This window comes from Rana temporaria, chromosome 8, assembly GCF_905171775.1.
Source record: "Rana temporaria chromosome 8, aRanTem1.1, whole genome shotgun sequence".
Classification (NCBI taxonomy): domain Eukaryota; kingdom Metazoa; phylum Chordata; class Amphibia; order Anura; family Ranidae; genus Rana; species Rana temporaria.
In genome coordinates, this window is record NC_053496.1 from 165,333,742 (window position 1) to 165,347,358 (window position 13,617).

The 13,617-nt window shown below is 47.4% G+C and overlaps 1 protein-coding gene across 1 annotated transcript in view; it reads right to left on the reverse strand.

Moving 5' to 3' along the window:
• The window catches only part of LOC120909924 (zinc finger protein 300-like), a 196,851-nt gene that overhangs the window by 143,741 nt on the left and 39,493 nt on the right, over positions 1–13,617 (reverse strand). The window lies entirely within an intron of this gene.

A 13,617-nucleotide genomic window follows, 5' to 3' on the forward strand; every position in this document is an offset into this window, starting at 1 on the left:
AAGTCTATTGATGATTAGATGTAGAATGTGACTTGTTAACTGTAGTAATTACCTCCTCTAAATGCGGAGCCAGAATGTCTGTCTGGATGTGGGGTGGAGAGTTTCTTTGATTAACTGTAACATGTTTGTACTGCATATAAGAAAGCTAAGGTACCATTAAAGGTATTCATTGATTTTGGAACCAGTAACAGAGCGTGTGTCTCGTTATTTCTGGGGAAAATCCAATGGGTCCTGTCTGCTGGATTGTGGAGTGTCGGATAAGCTGTCGTGGTTGATGGAATGGAAGATCGTAAACGGTGGTGACCATTACATTCCCCAATTTCAGTGTATTCTCCAAGTGAGTCATCAGGCCCTTCTGAGAAAGCAGCCTTCTTCCTGGCCCTATTCAGCAAGGGACCTCCCCTGGGTCTCCTCCTTGGCTTCCTCCAGACAAGGCAGGACAGCTTCAGGACCACTTCAGCACACAATAGGCCTCTAAACAGTCTATTGGGCCTAAGAGCAAAGCTCCATCCAGCAGCACCTCCCTGGGCCCAGGGGAAGAGAGCGAGCACATGGCCTTTCCCAACTATTTATATCCTCTCCCAGCACGCACCAGTGACCTAAACCTCTCACTGGATTGGCTGAAGAAAATATAAATATTCATGACATCATTTTGTTATTAAAGGTTATTTTTTTTTAATAAACATGTTATACCTACCTGCTCTGTGCAATGGTTTTGCACAGAGCAACCTGATCCTCCCCTTCCCGGATTCCCTCCCGGTCCTCCTGGCTCCTCCCCCTTGACCAGGGGGAACTGGTGTGTGCTCCCTCACGAGCCCCACTCGACATGTCCATAAGACAGGTAGAGCCGTAGCTTAGCCCTGCCCCCCACTCTCTCCTCATTACGTCACTGGCTCTGATTGACAGCAGTTGGAGCTAATAACTCCCGCTGCTGTGCCTCAACCAATGAGAAAAGAGAGAACTGTGCATATTGCTGGTTTGAGAGGAGGCTCCTTCCAATATCCCAATTTTTTTTTTAACTATTTTTTTTTCTCAATTTAGGCCGATACGTATTCTTCTACATATTTTTGGTAAAAAAATATCGCAATAAGCGTATATTGATTGGTTTGCGCAAAAGTTATAGCGTCTACAAATAGGGGATATATTTATGAATGTATTATTTTTTTTACTAGTAATAGCGGCGATCTGGGATTTTTGTCAGGCCTGCGATATTGCGGCGGACATATCGGACACTGTTGACACTATTTTGGGACCATTCACATTTATACAGCGAACAGTGCTATAAAAATTACTGTATAAATGTAACTGGCAGGGAAGGGGGCGAGGAAGGGGTTAAATGTATTCCCTAGGAGTGATTCTTACTGTGGGGGGAGGGGACTGATTGGGGGAGGTGACCGATCTGTGTCCCTATATACAAGGGACACAGCATCGGTCTCCTCTCTCCCTGACAGGACGTGGAGCTCTGTGTTTACACACAGAGCTCCACGTCCTTGCTCTGTCACTGCCGATCGCGGGTAGCTGGCGGACATCGCGGCTGCCAGGCACGCGCATCGGCATCACAGGACACGCCGGGCACAGTTTTTCCCCGCTGCACGCCCTCGGCGGCTGTAAATAGCAGGACGTCCAGGGACGTCCACCCGGCGATTGAGAGCCGCACTGTGGACGTCTTTCGTCTACAGCGCGGGTCTTAAGTGGTTAAAGGAGTTGTAAGGGAAATATTTTTTTTTGCTGAAATGACTATTTACAGGGTATAGAGACATAATAGTTAACTGATTTAATTTAAAAATAGATAAAAATCAATCATATAATGTACCTGCAGTTTATAGTTTCGTTTTTGCTTGTTGTTTCCTGCTTCTGTGATGTACAGAGCCAATACAGGGCAGTGATGGTTTGGAAAACGAAACTGATTGGTGCTGTGGGGTTTTAGACACACAGTAATCACACCTCCTTGATTTGTGTCCACAGAGAGAAAGCTCCCAGTACTGTGGTTATCAGGAAACAGACAACCAGGAAGTGTGGAGATCAGAGAAGAACTTGAGAGCAAAAACGATCAATGAGGACATGAAAACAGCACTGCATTAAGGTAAAGGAAGCTATTAAGATAAAAAAAAAATTCCTTTACAAACCCTTTAACATTGGTTCTGAGCATGCGTGTTTGTACTTTGGATTTTAGTGGGACGGATTTGTGTACACACGATTGGATAAACTGACGTAACAGATTTATTGTCAGACAATTGGTGAGCATGAAAAGCCAACATTTGTTGTCGTTAAGTCAGCCAACAATTGTCTGATGGAGCATACACACGGTTGGATTATCCGACACAACACGTCCATCAGACAAATATGGCCATAAAATTGGATCTTGTGTACGAGGCTTGAGTCATTTTAGGAGACTGGGCCATCGAATCACGGCAGGACGAACGTTCAGAACCAAAAAGCTAATGAAAAGTCTCCTTGAAACAAGGACTCTTCTCTGGATTTAGTATTTATTCCTTACCTGTGCTGATCTCTGGAGGAACTTCTTCCTCATCCTCAGTTGACATGTCCTCCTCCTCGTCATCTGTTGGTTCAAGTTTGATGACCACCAGGTCTTTGAACTAGAAGAGACACAAAGCAGTTTGATGAAGACCAACCTATGATATTCTGTCCATGGACGGGTGAAAACAAGAATGCGATCTTCTTCCTATATACAACACTCGGGCAACCCATCCTGGCTGGGTTTCCAAAGACCTCCCTACCTGATCCTCCTGAGGGATCTCCTGATCTTCCTGTGTGGAGTCCCGGGAATACAGAGGACGGGGACGTCTCTCTGGGGGATTTCTGTTACTGGATCCATCTGTAGGAAACACACACTGACTGAATACATTGGGGGAATTCAGTAAACATTTACAACACTTCTGATGGTATGGTCCCTTTAAAATGGCGTGCCCCTTATTAACCAGTTAACAACCGCCCTATAGACGAAATACGTCTACAAGGCGGTTGCTTAACTCTGGGAGGACTTCCATGGACGTCCTCCCAGAATCCCGCGCCCTCTGGGGCACGCACACGGGAATGTCCGTGATCGCCGGGTCCTCCGGATCACGGAGCGCGGTAAATCGTCGCTGATATCGGTGGTTTACCACGTGATCGCTCCGTCCAATGACGGAGCGATCACTTGTAAACAAACAGGCGTCATGTGATGACGCCGGTTCCTCCCTCCCCTCTCTGTACCGAACGGTACAGTGTGAGAGGAGAGGGGGAGAGCGGAAGCAGCAGCAGCTGCTGTGGGCTGGATCTGTGACAAATGCAGTCACAGATCCAGCCATCTATCCCTCCCTGTGCAATACTCTGCAATAACATAAATACTCTGCAATACCCTCCATACTCTGCAATACCCTCCATACTCTGCAAAACCCCAAAATACTCTGCAATACCCCACAATACTCTGCAACGTCGCCTATGGGGATTTTTATGTAGCGAAGTTTGGCGCCATTCCACGAGCGTGTGCAATTTTGAAGGGTGACATGTTGGGTATCTATTTACTCGGCGTAACTTCATCTTTCACATTTATGCAAAAGAATGAAGAAAAAATACTAAATTTGCTAAATTTTATAACAGAAACAAAGAAAAATTCATTTTTTTTTTACAGAATTTTCAGTCTTTTTTCTCTTATAGCGCAAAAAATAAAAAACCCAACAGTGATTAAATACCACCAAAAGAAAGCTCTATTTGTGTGAAAAAAAGGACGAAAATTTCATTTGGGTACAATGTTGTATGACTGAGTTATTGTCATTCAAATTGTGAGAGCACCGAAAGCTGAAAATTGGTCTGGTTATTAAGTGGGTTTACGTGCCCAGTGGTCAAGTGGTTAAGGAAAGCCTTGCGACAGTGTCTCCTGACCCCTCCAATATCCTTTTTATGCAACTGCAAACATTTTTTTGTTAAAGAAAAGTAAATCCCTGGGGGAGGATGATGTATTCAGACTCTATGAGCCCTCATGGCATTTCTTCACATACGCAAGATCTTGCGAACTGCCTTCTTGTATGTCTACGTCACGCATCCCAGGAGGAAGCTTCAGAGATCTTGTGAATGTGCAGAGACACTGTGGGGTTTGTGGATGTTCATTGGCAGGGCCGCAAGGCGTGTCTGCACATGTACGTGCACAGAAGCGCCACAGGGCTCGGTCAGGTCCCCCCGTGGCTTGTCTGCACATGCACCAGATCTCAATTCAAGATGGCAGCACTGGAGAAGAGCCGTGAACTTTGGCAGTGCTGGACTCCATAGACAAATAATTAGGAATATCACTTTTTTTGTATATGGGTTTGCGACTAGTCATGTGGCATTGCCAAAGTTCATGGTTCTTCTCCAGTGCCGCCATCTTGAATTGAGATCTGGCACTGACGTGACATGCTGTTTAATTTTTACAAGCGCTGGTTGGGTGGGTGGTATAAAACCGCAGCTCCACCTCCTGGTTTACAGCCCACCTGAACCAGGGCATGCAAAAATGAAACAGCAGGTCATGTCTGTGCCAGATCTTAATTCAAGATGGCGGCACTGGAGAAGAGCAGTGCATTTATAGACTCTATAGATCAGGGATATGCAATTAGCGGACCTCCAGCTGTTGCAAAACTACAAGTCCCATCATGCCTCTGACTCTGAGTGTCATGCTTGTGGCTGTCAGAGTCTTGCTATGCCTCATGGGAATCGTAGTTCTGCAACAGCTGGAGGTCCGCTAATTGCATATCCCTGCTATAGACCAATAATTAGGAATTTAGGCCCAGATTCTCAAAGGCGTTACGACGGCGCAACACCATTTGCGCCGTCGTAAGTCCTAATCTGGCCCCGGGTATCTATGCGACTGATTCTTAGAATCAGTTACGCATAGATACCCATTAGGCTCTTACACTGTCAGATCTTAAATGCAATTTTTTTTCCCGCCGCTAGGTGTCACTGACGTCGTTTTCCCCGTCGCTTATGTAAATTAGCAAATTACGACGATTCCCGAACGTACGCGCGCTCGACGCAGAGAATTTACGTAGTTTCCGTAGCTTTTCCGACGCGTAAAGTTGCCCCTGGGTCTATGAGGCGCAGCCAATGTTAAGTATGGCCGTCGTTCCCGCGTCGAAATTTAAAAAATCTACGTCGTTTGCGTAAGACGTCCGTGAATGGCGCTGGACGCCATTTACGTTAACGTCTAAGCAAATGACGTCGGTGCGACGTCATTTAGCGCAATGCACGTCGGGTAATTTACCCGACGGAGCATGCGCAGTACGCTCGGCGCGGGAAAATTTGAATTGGGCGGCCTTGCGCCGAACGCTTTTACGATACACCGCCGCAAGTTTACAGGTAAGTGTTCTAAGAATCAGGCACTAACGCTGTAAACCTGCGGCGGTGTAACGTAAATCACATACGTTACGCTGCCCAGGAGCAACGTAATTCTACGAGAATCTGGGCCTTAAAGGGTAAGTTCACCTTTACAGAAAAATCTGCAAGGTGAACTTACATAGGAATCCCCCCAGTCCCACTGACCTGGATCGCGTTGATCTTCCGTTCTGAGCCCCGATATATACGCATCAGGGGTCCAGGGCTTAGAAATCCCTGCAACTGGATTTCCAAAATGTACCCTGTCAGTAGGGACATTTCCGAGCATTCTAATTGGTCGGTGCCATCACATGGGCAGCGCAAACCAATCAGAAGCTGCGTAGCCCATCCTGTCAGCTGAGAAAAAGACATGTGAATGCTGAAGGGATTTCTAGGCCCCAGACCCCTGACGTTGCTAGGGTGCCAGTGGCCGATGGGATCCTAACAACCAATGATATATTCCTGGCTCCATTCAGCTAACAGCTAGGAGATTACCCCATGATAACAAAGAGGTGGGGGACGCTGCTAATGTCATTACCGATTATGGTAATATTTGGACAAGAACAAGCATTTCCGAGGTTGCTAGGATGCATCACTGGTTGCTATAATGCTGTCAGCTGCACAGTTGACAATGCCTTAGCAATCAATGGCGCTGTGTGGTCGGCAGGGGATGAACCAGCAATGAGGATGGAGTGTTCAGCATGGACCAGAAATGAAAGTCTCCTCTTACCCGTTGATGTGGGGGGTCGCGGGATCTCCATCTTTTTTGTCCTCATTGGCGATCACTGTAGGAGCAGCGTTGCAAGCCGCAGGAACCAGGGTTGCATTATATAGGTTTATATTGACACCTGACAGGTCCTCTTTAAAAAGGAAGGTTCCAAGATAATACTGAGAGATTGTGGTGTGTATGTGTAGCCTTTTCCTGGTTGACCTCCCTATCCAGTTCACAGAGTGCTGGGAGGACCCCCTTCTCTCATAACAAGACGACATTATTACCTCCTCCTCACACACTCGCCACACCTCCTTCAGGGAGGATTTTTGAGCTAAAATTCCCCCTCCCTTTTTCCACTTTTGGTCTACGACAAAATGGCCGCCAACTTCCTTTTCTCACAGGGCCGTCCTCTAGTGGCGGCTCTGGAATAAACGGCTCCCAGTCATGGTCATGTCGCTTAACGTCACTATGGCAACCAGAAATCAGATAAGCGGAACGCACACAGGGCGAAAGTGAGAGAAGTGTTTCCGGTGTGAGGAGATATTTAAAGGGGAAGTGTATGGAGGAGAAAAAAGAATCGCTGCTGCTGAACTCTTCTTCTTTACTACTTCAGGACCAGAAGATTTGACCAGGCCATTTTTTGCGATACGGCACTGCGTCGCTTTAACCGTCAATTGCGCAGTCGTGCGATGCTGTACCCAAACAAAATTAATGTCCTTTTTTCCCCACAAATAGATCTTTCTTTTGGTGGTATTTGATCACCCCTGCAGTTTTTATTTTTTGCGCTATAAACAAAAAAATCTATTTGGAAAAGAAAAAACAATATTTTTTATTTTTTTGCTAAAATAAATATCCAAAAATTAAAAATTAAATATTTCTTCAGCAGTTTAGGCCAATATGTATTCTTCTACATATTTTTGGTAAAAAAAACAAAAAAAACACAAAAAGAGTATATTGATTGGTTTGCGCAAGAGTTATAGCGTCTACCAAATAGGGGATAGTTTTATAGCATTTTTATTATACATTTTTTTTCTAGTAATGGCCGTGATCACTGACTTTTAGCAGGACTGTGACATTGCGGTGGACAGATTGGACACTTTTTTGGGACCATTCACATTTATACAGCGATCAGTGGTATAAAAATGCACCGATTACTGTATAAATGACACTGGCAGGAAAGGGGTTAACGTGGTGATCAAGGGGTTAAATGTGTTCCCTATAGCAGTGTTTCTCAACTCCAGTCCTCAAGGCGCCCCAACAGGTCATGTTTTCAGGCTTTCCATTATTTTGCACAGGTGATTTGATTCGTTTGACTGCCTTAGTAATCACCACAGCCATTTCATCTGAGGGCAATCCTGAAAACATGACCTGTTGGGGCGCCTTGAGGACTGGAGTTGAGAAACACTGCCCTAGAGAGGTTTTTCTAACTGTGGGGGGGGGATGGGATTGACTGGGAGTAGAGAGATTGCGGTTCCTGATGACTAGGAACAGACGATCACTCTGTACTTCCCGGTCAGAACGGGCATCTGTTTGTTTACATTGACAGATCCCTGTTCTGGCTCCCTGTTGTCACGTACCTGGGTGAAGTCTGAAGTGACGAGGTCAGCCTCTCTTGAATCTCCGGCCCTGGTCCCACTGAGAGTGGAGACAGGGGAAACCAAGGGCCAGGGGAGACACGAGTGCCCGCAGATGTAATTCCAGAAGCCCACAGCAGGTGATGCGAATCTTGAGAAGTAGACAGTCGCAGCAGGTTGCAGAGACCAAGTCGCAGGTACCCGGGAAGTGCAGCGGAACAAAACAGGAGACAGGTGCGTAGTCACATGGGAAGCCGGGTTCAGCAATGAGCGGGCAGCAAGGCACAAAGTCATCGGGCAGGAAGCAGGGTCACGTGAGAAGCCGAGATCATAAACCAGGAATCAGAGAAGAAGCAAATCCAAAGCGAGGTCAAGGAAGCCGAGGTTCAGTAACAGGAAGTTAGGAACGCAGGAACAGGCACAGGAAACAGGGACCAGAATAGCTGAGATCCGTCAGCACTAGGCTGGGGTCAGTGCCCCCTTTAAATAGGCCGTTTGGCGCCAAGGGCGCGCTCACGTGCGCGCGCACACTGCCGCGAGTTCGCGCGCGTCGCCGCGCACTCGCGGGGACAGCTCTGACAGTTCTCTTACATTGCCCCCTCCCTACGGGCAGCCTCCGGATGCCCCTCAGGGGTTTCTTTTCCGGATGGCGCTGGAAAAAGGCACGAATCTTTTGTGGGGCATGCACATTGGAAGCTGGTTCCCAAGAGTTCTCTTCCGGACCATAACCCTTCCATTTAATTAAGAATTGAGTTTGACCCCTCTTGGTCTTGCAATCCAGAACAGCTTCGACTTCATACTCCTCGTTGCCTTCGACAAGAAGTGGAGGAGGGCTTTCCGGATCCCGATTGGAAAATGGGTTAGGCACTGTTGGTTTTAGTAGGGAGATGTGGAATACCGGATGAATTTTCAGGTTCCTAGGTAGAGTTAGCTCAAAAGCCAAAGGGTTAATTCTCCTTTTAACTGGGAAAGGCCCTAAAAACTTTGGTCCAAGTTTCCTGGAGGGACATCTCAGCTTTTAATTTGCAGAAGACAACCAGACCTTGTCTCCTGGTTCCAGATTTAAGTTACCTCTCTTCTTCTTGTCAAAGAACTTTTTGTTACTCGCTTGAGCTTTAGCGATGGTATCCTGGAGTAATTTATTGTTAGTGTTAAAAAAGTCCAGTCTGTCTTGTACAGCAGGTACGGAGGACTCAACAGGCAGTAAAGGCAAAAAGGAGGGATGATAGCCATAATTGGTGAAAAAGGGTGATTGCTTGGTGGCAGAGTGGATAGAGTTGTTATATGCGAACTCCGCCAGTGGGAGAAGGGAAGACCAGTCATCCTGAGAGAAGGAGGAAAAGCACCGCAGGTACTGCTCCAGGGTTTGATTAGTTCTCTCCGTCTGTCCATTAGTCTGGGGGTGGTAAGCAGTGGACAGACGGAGCTCAATGTTTAATGCTTTACACAGGGACCTCCAAAATCTGGAGGTGAACTGCACACCCCACGGTCAGAGACAATGTTGTCAGGGATCCCACGCATTCTCACTATTTCTTTGATGAATGTGGAAGCCGTCTCGGCGGCAGAAGGGGTGCCCTGTAAAGGGACAAAGTGCGCCATCTTGGTCAGACGGTCTACCACAACAAAAATAGAGGTGAAGTTCTCAGACGGGGGAAGTTCTACAATACAATTCATAGAGATCATGCTCCAGGGTTTCTCAGGCACTGGAAGGCTTTCCAGTAGACCCCAAGTTTTGGCACGGCTGGTCTTGCAGCGCAGACATGTCGCACAGGATCTTACATATTTGTTACAGTCCTGTATCAGGTCGGGCCGCCAAAAAGAACGGGAAATTAAGTCTATAGTCTTGTGGATACCAAAATGGCCTGCCAGGAGATGATCGTGACACCGTTTGAGAACAGAGACTCTGAGCTGTTCCGGGACAAAGATTTGTTCCCTGTGATAGTAGAGCCCATCTTTAAACTGGAGAGATAAATCTGGAGATGGGGAATGCTCTGCCACATCCGTCTTTATTTGGGACATCAGGTCTGACTGAAGAAGAAGAAAGTTCTTGGCTGGCAGAATGGTGTCTGGCTCGGAAAGTTGAATTGAATCATGGAACATGCGCAAAAGCGCATCTGGTTTGCCATTTTTAGAACCAGGACGGAAGGTAATGTGGAATATGAAACAGGAGAAGAATAATGCCCATCTTGCCTGCCGGGGTCTTAGTCTCTTGGATGTCCTCAAATATTCCAAGTTCTTATGGTCAGTGAATATGAGAATAGGGTGGGCGGCTCCTTCCAACAAATAACGCCACTCCTCAAGTGCAGCTTTAATGGCTAATAGTTCCCGATCCCCAACATCGTAGTTCCTCTCAGAAGGATTCAACTTTTTGGAGAAAAAGGCTACAGGATGTAATAAGGATTTAGGACCTTGTCGCTGCGACAGAATGGCCCCAACGGCACTTTCGGAAGCGTCCACCTCCAAAACATAGGCCAGGGACGGATCAGGATGCTTCAGGATGGGAGCCGAAGTGAACAGAGTCTTTAATTGTTCAAATGATACTTGTGCTTCAGGAGTCCATCGGAAAGAAACATGCTGTTAAGTTAGTTGGGTAATAGGCGAGATTATGCCAGAAAAATTATTAATAAATTTTCTATAAAAATTAGCAAAACCCACAAACCTCTGCACTGCCTTCCTGTCAGTAGGAGCCGGCCATTCTAGAACTGCAGCAACCTTCTGGGGATCCATGGAAATGCCGTCAGCAGAGATGACAAGTCCAAGAAACTGTATGGTCCGTTTTTCGAAGTCGCACTTCTCAGCCTTGGCATAGAGGTGATGTTCACGGAGTCTACTCAAGACCTTCTTCACATGGGAACGGTGTAGTTCAATCGTTTCAGAGAATATGAGAATGTCATCGAGATAGACTATGATAAACAGATCAAGAAATTCCCGAAATACATCATTTACCAAGTGTTGGAAGGTGGCCGGGGCATTGCAGAGCCCGAAGGGCATAACCAGATACTCAAAATGCCCGAAGCGTGTTCTGAAGGCTGTTTTCCATTCATGTCCTTCTTTGATCCGGACTAAATTGTAAGCACCCCTAAGATCGAGTTTGGAAAATATCTGTGCTCCCCGCAGCCTCTGGAACAATTCAGGAATCAGCGGAAGTGGGTACCGGTTCTTGACAGTGATTTTATTAAGGTCCCGATAATCAATACAGGGTCTTAGAGAGTGGTCCTTCTTTTCGACAAAGAAAATACCAGCTCCTGCAGGTGAGGAAGAATGTCGAATGAACCCCTTTTCCAGACTTTCGTCTATATATTTGCGCAGGGCTTCTAGTTCAGGTTCTGAAAGCGGGTAGATTCGACCGAAAGGAATCTCGGATCCGGGTAAAAGTTCGATAGGGCAGTCATAAGTCCTGTGTGGGGGCAAGGTATCTGCACTTTTCTTATTGAACACATCCAAGAATTCATGGTAGGCAACAGGCACTAATTTTACAGTTTCAGGGTCCGGACAAATACTGAGAAGGGGAGTAGAGCTACAGATCCTTTCTGGAAAACATTGTACCTGACAATAATCGGATGTGAAGGAGACTTGTCCAGAGGCCCAGTCTATATGGGGGCTGTGGGCTTTTAGCCAGGGTAGCCCCAGGATTATAGGGAACATTGGAGAAGCAATCACATCTAAACGAAGGAGTTCCAGATGACCAGAGGCAGCACGGCAGGGAATAGGTATAGTCTCTTGAGTTACTGGTCCAGACCTTAGCCCAGAACCATCTGCTAAATGGACGCCTCTTGGAGCATAGGGGTAATTGGTGTAAGGTAGCGAACACAACATCCACAAAGCAACTGCAAGCCCCTGAGTCTATAATAGCAGATACAAGAACAGTCTTTTCTGGTAACTGTAGCTGAAGTGGTAAGGAGAAGTGGCTCGGGCCCCTTCCAGGGAGATGCATCATGTGGGGCGACAGGGAGGCAGACTTGGGAGGTTTCACGGGACAAGTCTGAATAAGGTGACCAGTCCCCCCACAGTACAAGCATAGTCTGTTTCGTAGTCGCCCGAGGCGTTCTGAAGAAGACAGAGCTGGTCTCGGGTAACTTTCACGTGAGGGTTCGTGGAGCTCCTTATTCTTGATGGACATTGAAGAATCGGGGCTGAGAAATGCAGATGTCTTGGTCTTGGTCCTCTCTGATTGCCTTTCTCGTAACCGACGGTCAATCTGGATGACAAGAATAATCAAATCTTCCAGGGAGGTGGGTATTCCCACGCGTGCTAATTCATCTTTTAATGGATCAGAAAGTCCACGACGAAATTGATGGTGGAGAGCAGCTCTATTCCACCGAGTATCCATACTCAGAACACGAAAGTCTGACACATAATCTTCTACAGCCCTTGGGCCTTGCTGGAGTCTACCGAGTGTGGATTCCGCCGATTGCTGGAGGAACGGGTCGGCATACAGCTGGGACATGGCGGAGAAGAAAGAGTCCGTGGTTGCCAGGGCCGGGTCTTTTTGCTCCTGAAGGTGATGGGCCCAGGAAAGAGGCTCTCCAAGTAGCAAGGTGATGATGAACCCCACCTTGGTGTCTTCGGAAGAGAAGGTTTGGGGTAGCAAGGAAAAATACAGTTCACAGGCATTTCGGAAGGTACGAAACTGTTTGCGATTTCCAGAAAAACGCTCAGGCAATGGCACTCTGGGCTCAGGAGGCGTGGCGGTCACACAGCACAGACTGAAGTCCGTTTGAACTGAAGAGTTCGCAACAGCAGGAGAGAAAACAGGCTGATCCCAAAGCTGACCTTCCATCCGATTCAGATCTGTCTGAAGATTCTGTACTGTGTGGGCAAGTGCCGAGAAGGATTGGCAAATGTCTTTGAAAGAAGAGGCCTCCCTTTCAGACTCCATTGATGGCTGACGGATACTGTCACGTACCTGGGTGAAGTCTGAAGTGACAAGGTCAGCCTCTCTTGAATCTCCGGCCCTGGTCCCACTGAGAGTGGAGACAGGGGAAACCAAGGGCCAGGGGAGACACGAGTGCCCGCAGATGTAATTCCAGAAGCCCACAGCAGGTGATGCGAATCTTGAGAAGTAGACAGTTGCAGCAGGTTGCAGAGACCAAGTCGCAGGTACCCGGGAAGTGCAGCGGAACAAAACAGGAGACAGGTGCGTAGTCACATGGGAAGCCGGGTTCAGCAACGAGCGGGCAGCAAGGCACAAAGTCATCGGGCAGGAAGCAGGGTCACGTGGGAAGCCGAGATCAAAAAAACAGGAATCAGAGAAGAAGCAAATCCAAAGCGAGGTCAAGGAAGCCGAGGTTCAGTAACAGGAAGTCAGGAACGCAGGAACAGGCACAGGAAACAGGGACCAGAATAGCTGAGATCCGTCAGCACTAGGCTGGGGTCAGTGCCCCCTTTAAATAGGCCGTTTGGCGCCAAGGGCGCGCTCCCGTGCACCTGCGCGCACACTGCAGCGAGTTCGCGCGTCGCCGCGGGGACAGCTCTGACAGTTCTCTTACACCTGTGGAGTGATCTCGGCTACGCACATCAGCTACCCCGCCGCGCGCGCCTGCTATAGCTGTAATACGTACCTAAGCGAGAACCAAGCGCAGTATAATGGCGGTGGCTGGTCGGCAAGTGGTTAAAATGCCAGTTCTCTTGCTGCCATGCTGATCCCCCAACGGGCCGTGTTTTCAGGTTTTCCTTTACTTTGCACAGCCTCTTTAAATCAATATCAATGATATGGTATTGATAAGAGATATTTTTATCTAAAAGAAGTTCCCAAATCGTGGCCTGTTGGGGGTACTTGAGGACTGAGGTTGAGAACCACAGCTCTATACTCTGAGCCACTAAACAAGAACAAATACTAGCTTCCTATTTTAGCTTTCTCCATCTGGAATTCTGGTGCACGCAAGATGGACATGACAGCCAAGGAATTTGCATTTTCAGAAGGAGAGCATGACAATGGCTCCCCCTGTATAGTATATCGTAAATCAGGTTGTATTGTTGCTCGCTTTA